Genomic DNA, 8,702 nt, shown 5'->3' on the forward strand with positions numbered 1-8,702 from the left:
ACTGTTTCAACATAGCTAGCTGGTCAGAGGGGCTCCAGGGGTAATATTCCTGTGTCTGTCTGATTCTTGTGACCTTCCTTGGTCGGGATGTATTTGATTTTTTGGTACTGGTCCCAGGGCGTTCTTTTCTTTCCTCATCGTCAGAGTAACGTCCAGCTTCCTCCCCAAAACTCAATTCCTTCACTACCTCTGTCTCAGAGTCAGCGTCCTCTGTCATCACATGTGATCTGGTTCGAACAGGATTTAGTGCAATCTGCTTATGGCGAGTAACATTACACGTAGCACAAGTACCTCTCCAGTCTGGGTTTTTCTGACTACAATGTTTACAAGTCCATTCATCTGGTCTGGGTTTCTGATTATGTGAAGCTGGGACGGTAGCAGTCACAATTTCTGCTTTTGGTGCATTAAAATATTCATAATACACCTTATCTTCCGCTGTGGTCTCTTTATATCCACAATGCTGCACTTCTTCAGCCACACAACACCATTTATTTACTTATTGCTCTACTCTCTTGTCTTTTATCCAACCTCTCTTTTCTTCCCTGAATCTGTGCCATTTCTCAACATCCAAACATCCGTACTCTGGCATGTCTGCCTTTTTGAGTATTGGTCTGACATTTTTCACTGCTTACTTGCCTTCCCTTTCTTGCACTATCTGTTTGGTTGTTTTGGATCCCGCTGGAGCCCCACACTGCACACTGAACAAGTTGCCCATGTCTTCAACCTATTCTCACACAGCCCACCTTTCTGCAAATGCCCTCTTAGGCTACTTTCACACATCCGGTTTGAGCAGTGCGGCTCAATCCGGCTGTGAAAACTATGCAACGGATGCGGCGAAAACACCGCATCCTTTGCATAAGTTTTTACATGCGGCCCGTCCGTTTTTTTCCGGTTGCGGCATGCTACTGAGCATGCGCAGTGGAAAAAACCGCATGCGGCGAGCGGATGCGTTTTTTTCCGCATCGCGCCGCATCCGGCCTTCATAGGTATGCATTGAAAAATGCACCGCAGCGGCCGGATGCGGCGCGATGCGGTGTTTTTTGCCGGAGCAAAAAACGCTGCAGGGAACGTTCGATCCGGCCGCGGCATTGGCTAAATCTGCCGCATGCGGCCAAAACCGGACCGAACGCAAGCCCCTGCGGCACAATACGGCACTAATGTAAGTCTATGCAAAAAAACCCGCAACCGGCGTTACAAAAGCCGGTTGCGGTTTTTCTGCAGAACGCCGTATTGTGCCGCAGAGCAAAAATCCGGATGTGTGAAAGTAGCCTTAGTGTCCTTGGACCTTTTCAACAGTACACACTCCTCCGGCAAGTCAGAATGGGCTCTCAAGGTGTAGCTAGAAGGCTAGTCAGCACTCTCACTGGCTACCCTTGCAGGGTGTATTGGGAAGGCTTTAAAACAGCTCTCTCACCCAATAGACCAGATGACTAAAGCAGGAAGGACCAGGTGTGATAGTCCTCTCACCTACTAGACCACCTCCATGTAAGTGGGAAGGCCACACTGCTCTCTCACCCACTTAGGCCTGCAACACACATCCATGCCTCCGGTACGTGTTTGGTACGTTTTTGCACGTACTGGAGACACGGAGACACGTTGACAAATGTTACCCTATGGGAGAAGGCACACAGACGTAAAATCACACGGAACGTGTGCGTTTTCCCACACGGCCGACATGTCCGTTTTTGGTGGTCAGCACACAGGCACGGACCCGCTACAGTCAATAGGTCCGTGCCTGTATGGACGGCACACGTAGCATGTCCGTGTGCAGCACGTTTCGTCCGTGTGCGTTTTTAAACGAGCGATGTCGCTCTTTTTTTTTTTTTTTTTTTAAAGTCAGTATACTTACCTTTTTTTATGATGTTCTCAGTCATTCTCACTTTGGCGCTTGGTCTGTTTCTTCCCCCGGCTCATACTTACCAATCCCTGATCATCAGTGCGGCGAGGAACAGCTGTGCCAAAAATACGCGGCTTCAATTAATTTGAAAATGCCGGCCGCTCATTAATCAATCTCGTATTCCCTGCTTACCCCACCCACAGGCGCCTATGATTGGTTGCAGTTACACACGCCCCCATGTTGAGTGATAGCTGTTTCACTGCAACCAATCACAGCCGCCGGTGGGCAGGTCTATACTGTGCAGTAAAATAAATAATTAAATAATTAAAAAAAACGACGTGCGGTCCCCCCAATTTTGATACCAGCCAAGATAAAGCCATACGGCTGAAGGCTGGCAATCGAGGTAATAAGGAGTTAATGGCAGCAGCCCATAGCTGCCAATAAGTCCTAGATTAATCATTGCAGGCGTCTATGAGACACCCCAAATGATTAACCTGTAAGTTAAAGTTAATAAACACACACAGTGAAAAAATCCTTTATTTGAAATAATAAACAACAATTACCCTCGTTCACCACTTTAATAAGCCTCCAACAACCCATCCATGTCCGACGTAATCCACGGAGGTCCAGCGTCGCTTCCAGCTCTGTTACATGAAGGTGAAAGGAGCTGCAGAAGAGCACCGCCGCTCCTGACAGCTCCACGCAGCAACTGAGGTGAGTCGCGCGATCAGCTGAGCTGTTACTGAGGTTAATCGCGGCCACCGCTGGATCCTCCAACTGTGACAGCAAGTCACCCGAGTGACAGCGATGAAGTCACAGGTGAGTTGCGGTCTCGGGAGGAGGACTCCAGCTAGGCGCGGATAACCTGAGTGATGCAGCGCTAATCGCACTGCTTACTTCAGTCACTCAGGGGATTAGCGGTCACCGGTGAGTCCTTCACGGGTGACCGCTAATCAGTACACGACATAGATAGAGCCGCGGTATGACATTGAAGTCGGGTGAAGTTCACCCGAGTTCATTCTCATCTCGCCACTCTGTCTGCTGTCAGCCGACATGTATCAATGACATTGTGCATCACACACACGGAACATTTCACACGGACATTACACATACTCATACACAGCCATTCCACACGCACACACGGCTAGCATACGCCATCACACGGATGTCATACGTACCGGAGAAACACCCATAAAAAACTGAACACGGACCCGAAAAACGGAACGTGTGACACGTACGTTTTTTATGCGGAAGTGTGTTTTAGGCCTTAGACCTGATGTACAGTTAGGTACCCCATGCCGGTCCTTTACAAAGTATTCCAGCAACGTAAACTAGAGTTAAACCAAACCAATCCTCAGAGCTGACTTCTTACACAGGGCAGAAGACAGAAAATCGCGCAGCACCTTACTTGCCCCCTCCCAACAAAATAGCAGCAGCACACAGTTTGTTTAGCAAGAGTCTTATCTCAAAAGAATTCTTCGTCCAGACTTAGCTTTCCAAAACATCCAACTTTCCTAATACCCACTGGTATACACAATCCTAGCAGAAAATTGAGACTACTTACATACCTTCACAGCACTAATATTCTACTGAAAGGAAAAAAAAATTACTTTGCTATAAAACCTTCGTCTCCATTTTGAGGGGAAGACACATATGATATCTCACTATAAGGACAGATCCCAGGACCACTTGTCCACTCATTCATTGATTCCAGAAACTTATGTAACAATACACCTTCCAAGGATCAGTTAACCTCACATATAAATAATATTATCTAAACCGCTCTTGACACTGATGGGAAAAAATATATATGTCAGGTATCCACTCAAATACTCTATATGGCTATGCCCTGTGACATTTCACAACCAGAACATCTTTTCACAGTCCACAGTATGGCCTATAACCATTAATTTATACATACATATTATTACACCAAGTCCCTTATCTCAATTACTCGTCACTTTAATGTTATTCAGAGGCTTCTCATCAATATACAACTTACTGCCTGCCTACTTTATCTAGGCATTAGTATGAAACCACTTATGAACACATATCCCTAGTCCAGTGTATTGCACATCAAAGATGCAAAGATGGCCAAAGCAAAACACAAAACACAGCACATGTAATTATACAGAGACTGTCCCAATTCCGTACTATGCAATCTATGCAATCAGTTAATGGACGGACAACAGATTATCTTATTACTCTATATTTCAACTCTCATTCAGACATGCATGAAAAAAACAATACTCACTGGTGATGCCAGAGTTCTTAAACCGTGTGTACAGCCTTACCCAGAATATTCGGGAAATCAGAGAGAGTGAAATAAAGTGTAAGAATTGCAGGGCAGGTCAGTGAGGCTGCACTGAATGCACCCTGACTGCTGAGCCCCGTATGTAAGGGGTTAAAATCCCACTCCCATGCCCGAACCCTGCCCCCTTTATGGTGTCCAATCCCACTATTTTCCTCACTATTGGCTCCCCTATATAATTCCCCTTACTTCCTGGATTTGGCCTCTCCTCATCCTGAGACCTGGACGCTGCTGTGCTGTTGGCAACCCGGACACAGTCTGCTGCTGGTGAGAGATGGCCGACACTTTGGCTGCTGCCATAAGGGACAGAATCAGGAGGGATGGTGACGCCTGGCTTAACGCTTTCTTAGTTAAGCCGCGTCCCGTCCCTCCTGAGGCTCAGATGGTGACCCCCGGCGGCAGGCGGTCCGCTCGGCGTACTCGTCCACCGGAGCGCCTGAGTCCCACACCGATAATGTCGCGGGGCGTGCGCACTTCTCGTGCTCGCGCCTCGCGACTAGCCCCCCAAAACCCCCCTCGGTTCCTGACCGCAGTGGCTACACGCCAGTACTGTCCCTCTGGCAGCATGGACCTGCGGTTGGTAGCTGTGACGTCACGGAGCGTGCGCACTTCTCGTGCGCGCGCGCCTCGCGATTAGTACCGCCCACTTTCACCCAGCTCCCGACCGCAGCGGCTGTGAGCCAGGACTGTCCCCCTGGCCGCATGTATCTGTGGTCGGGAACTGTTAACCCCCATGTACCACCAACTCATGCGGATCCCTCCCCCCTCACCCCCTCCCAACTCCTCACTCGCTTTCAGCTCCCGACTGCAGCGGCTGTGAGACAGGACTGTCCCTTTGGCCGCATGTATCTGCGGTCGGGAGCTGTTAACCCCCATGTACCACCAACTCATGCAGATCCCTCCCCCCTCACCACCTCCCAGCTCCTCACCCCCTCCCAGCTTCTGGCCGTGGCTGCTGCACGCAGACATTCTCCCCCTGTCAGTGTGGAGCCGCAGCCAGTATTAGTTAACCCCTGCCTCCCCGAACCGCTATTAAACCAGCCACCACCATCACTAACAATAGCAGGGGGACACCATGACTGTGGCTCCTCGTTCATGGGAGGATCTGCAGGCATGGTGTACCCCCTACCCCCCCCTCTCAGTTTATTCAGCAGGGTGCACCCCTGGGTGCTGGGGCAGTAATAAGCCCTCCTGGCCCCTTTACACAGTTGCAGCCCCTCGCCATGCCACCTTTCGTGCGGGGGGCTGCAGGTGTGCACCCTACAGTATCTGCCCCTCCCCCACCTGCACGAGCCTCATCTGCTCAATTATTAGCCCCTTGTCCACCTGCCCCGGCTTGTCAAGCCCCTGATATTCCTGCTTTAACCCAGGCAGTTGCTGGACCCCCGGCCCGCGGTCGTAGCTGCCGTGGGCGCGGTATCCGCTCTGCCTTGCTCTCCTCGGCATTACCTCTTCGTAGCCCTGGCCTACGCAGATGCTCTGCAGGTGTACACCCTGCAGTGTCTGCCCCTCCTCCACCTGCACAAGCCCCATTTGCTCCTGTTTCACCAAAAGCGGTTGCTGGATCCCCGGCCCACGGTCGTAGCCTCCGTGGGTGCGGTAACCGCTCCGCCTTGTTCTCCTCGGCATCAACCTCTCGCAGCCCTGACCGCAGAAACTCTGCTGGATCACATGGCAGACATAGCCACCATTCCTCCCGTCGTTCCTGATCCTCTCGGAGGAGCCGCCGTTCCCGTTCATCAAGGTGGTGTTCTCCTTCCACTTCACCGTATTCCTCAAATGGCTTAGTTGTGCCCCATGGGCATCATCGCCGTCGTTACCGACCTCCTCAGAGGGAGACGGTTGTTGATCATCTTCAGGAGCCTGCTGTCGCTCCCCTTCCGGATGTTGGTGAGTACCAATACTTGGGGACGTTGGGGAGTAGTGCGGGCATGGCAGCGACTATGGCAGCGACTATCCAGACACTGTTAGCTAATTTACAGGCGGGTGGGGGAATACTAGTTAACCCTTCTTTAGCTGGTCCACCTCCTTCACAGTCTGACTCCCCGCCTCGTGCTGACATTCATAGAGACGCTTTCTTTTGCGGCATTGCCCCTTTGGGATCCCATTTGGATGCGGAAACTGTCCGAAAAATATGGGCGAATGACTATGTTGATATATGGTCTTTAGTTACGACCGATCAACATACAATTGACAAGGAACGAAGCTTATCTGATCGTCCTTTCGAGAGGAGGCCAAAAGTGGCTAAGTCCATTAACAACTGGCTTCAGGCATTTTTTGTTATGGGATGTGTCATGGGACAGAAACACCCTGAGCGCTGTTCTGAGATGTTTATATATCTCGACACCATTTATAATTCCTACAAGTCACATAGGGGATCAGCTTGGTGGCGTTACGACTAGGATTTTCGGCATCATTTGGCCCTTCAACCCCAGTTCGGTTGGGGCGTGAAAGCCATGGACACTTGGCTACGTTTAATGCTGGCTCAGAAGGCTTATGACCCCCTTCACCCTGGCACTTCTGCCGACTCCGGCTCAGTGGCCGTTAGTAGACCCGGCGCGTGTTGGTTATTTAATGAAGGCCACTGCTGCTTCTTTGGCCTATGTAAATTCAGGCATGAGTGCTCCGCTTGTGGCGGAGCACATGCAGCAACTCAGTACCTTAGTTCGTCCGCAAAATTGCCAGCGAAACCATCAAATATGCTGGATACGGACCCCAGTGGGCGTTCTCGCGATGGGACCGTGGCTCGACTGGTACCTCAATAAAGAGGCTGTTGCTCAGCTGTGCTTTGGCTTTATTTTGGTTACCCTTCTTAGGGATTGCAATTGATTCCAAAGCTATGGTTTTTTCTCCTCCCACCTGACAAAGCTTGCTTTTATTTCCCATGAGGTTTTTTTGGATCTGTCCATAGCACATGGTGGCAATTGCTTGTGCGTGTAAGTTTGTTTGTCCATGCTCAGTCGGTTCTTTTTTTTTTTTTTTTTGCGTTTTACTTTGGCTAGGTCTTTTTTGGCGCTTGTCAAATTGGCAAGCAGTTGTTTTGCAAAGCACATTTCTGGTGGATTTTCGGGCGGTTTACGTGTTTGGGTTTGTAAGTCCAGGAACGAATCCATCCGTTAGGTATTCTTTGGTTAACAACTACATGCGCTGCTCAGCTCCGGTGTTTCCTACTACCTCTAGAGGATAGGATAGTCCCTAGCTGTCAAAAGTTCCAGTTCTTGTTCTTTTTACGTCAGTGTCTTTGGTTTACTCGGCCTAACCCCTTCGGTTTTTGTACGCATTCTTTTAGGATGTATGCTGCTGCCGAGGCTGCACAGGCTGGTTTTCCAACCCTGATTTTCAGCACGTCGGTAGTGGTGTTCCTCTTGTTTTGTGCATTATGGTAGCCTTCATTTATTGCTTAACTAATGGACGGTGCGGTATCGCCCGAGCTTTTCGTATTCGGTGATGAGCTCTGTTCCTGTCCCAAGAGGTCCGTCGTGGTAAAAACTCCATCAGAGACAGGCAGCTATTTTATTGGCTTTCAAGATGGCATTCAGCAGGCCCTCTTTTTTATGGGTGCGGGTCGGAGCGCAGTCTATCGAATTTTGCTCCACTGTGGCGGTCAGTGGTTGAAAATGGTGGATGTTAAGCGAAGGCTGATTGCGCCGGGAGTCCGGCCTGGCATTACGCCTCGTTTGAAATGGTATATCCGGTTGGATAATTATAACGGTTAATTTTAAGCTGTGACTGACCCCAACCCAACAAAAGATGAGAGTTCGTATAAATATTTCATTATCTCTCCAATAAAGTTGATTTGGTTTACTACAATTGTGTGCTTTGTTCGGGCATGGGAGATTGGTTCAGTGGTGGGGTCTCAGCAGTCAAAGCTTCTCACCTTGCTGCAGCTGAAATTTCACTGTCTCAAGAGTAGAGTTGAGCGATGTTCGAGGTTCGCCAATTTCATGTTCGAGTGATTTTGGGGGTGCTCGAGATCGAACGCGAGCTTTATGCTTAAAGCTCGATAGCTCGAGTTACGTTCGAGAACGGTTCAATCAGCAAAAAGCCTAGCTATTTACTAGCTGGCTTTTCGCTGTAATAGTATGAGTCACTCTGTGATTCACACTATTATCTAATTTCAGCGTATAGTGTGCGTTGGCGGCACGTTTAGATCAGTGCTGCTGGGATAATGGCGATCGCCTTTTTTTTTTTTTTCCTAAGCACGCGTGCATTGGGGCGGGCCAGCATGTCAGCCAATCCCAGACACACACACACAGCTAAGTGGTCTTTTTTGCCAGACAAGCAAGGGCATGTGTCATAGGCTGTCTATGTCACATGTTCTTGCATTATAAATACGGCCATTTTCCCTCACGGCGCCATTATCTGCTTTCTGCGTGTAGGTGACAGTCACCGCTCACGCAGCTCCTGGCGCCGCTCCGGCTGTGTACGCTACACACACAGCGCTCTACAGATTAGGGACAGAAGTTTATTTCAGTCCTTTTCAGAGCTCATTTTCTCGGGCTCAGAGCCATAGGTGACAGTCAGGTCCGTGGAAACACTGTATACAGCTTCAGA

The sequence above is a fragment of the Anomaloglossus baeobatrachus genome (assembly GCF_048569485.1).
Source record: "Anomaloglossus baeobatrachus isolate aAnoBae1 chromosome 5 unlocalized genomic scaffold, aAnoBae1.hap1 SUPER_5_unloc_4, whole genome shotgun sequence".
NCBI lineage: Eukaryota > Metazoa > Chordata > Amphibia > Anura > Aromobatidae > Anomaloglossus > Anomaloglossus baeobatrachus.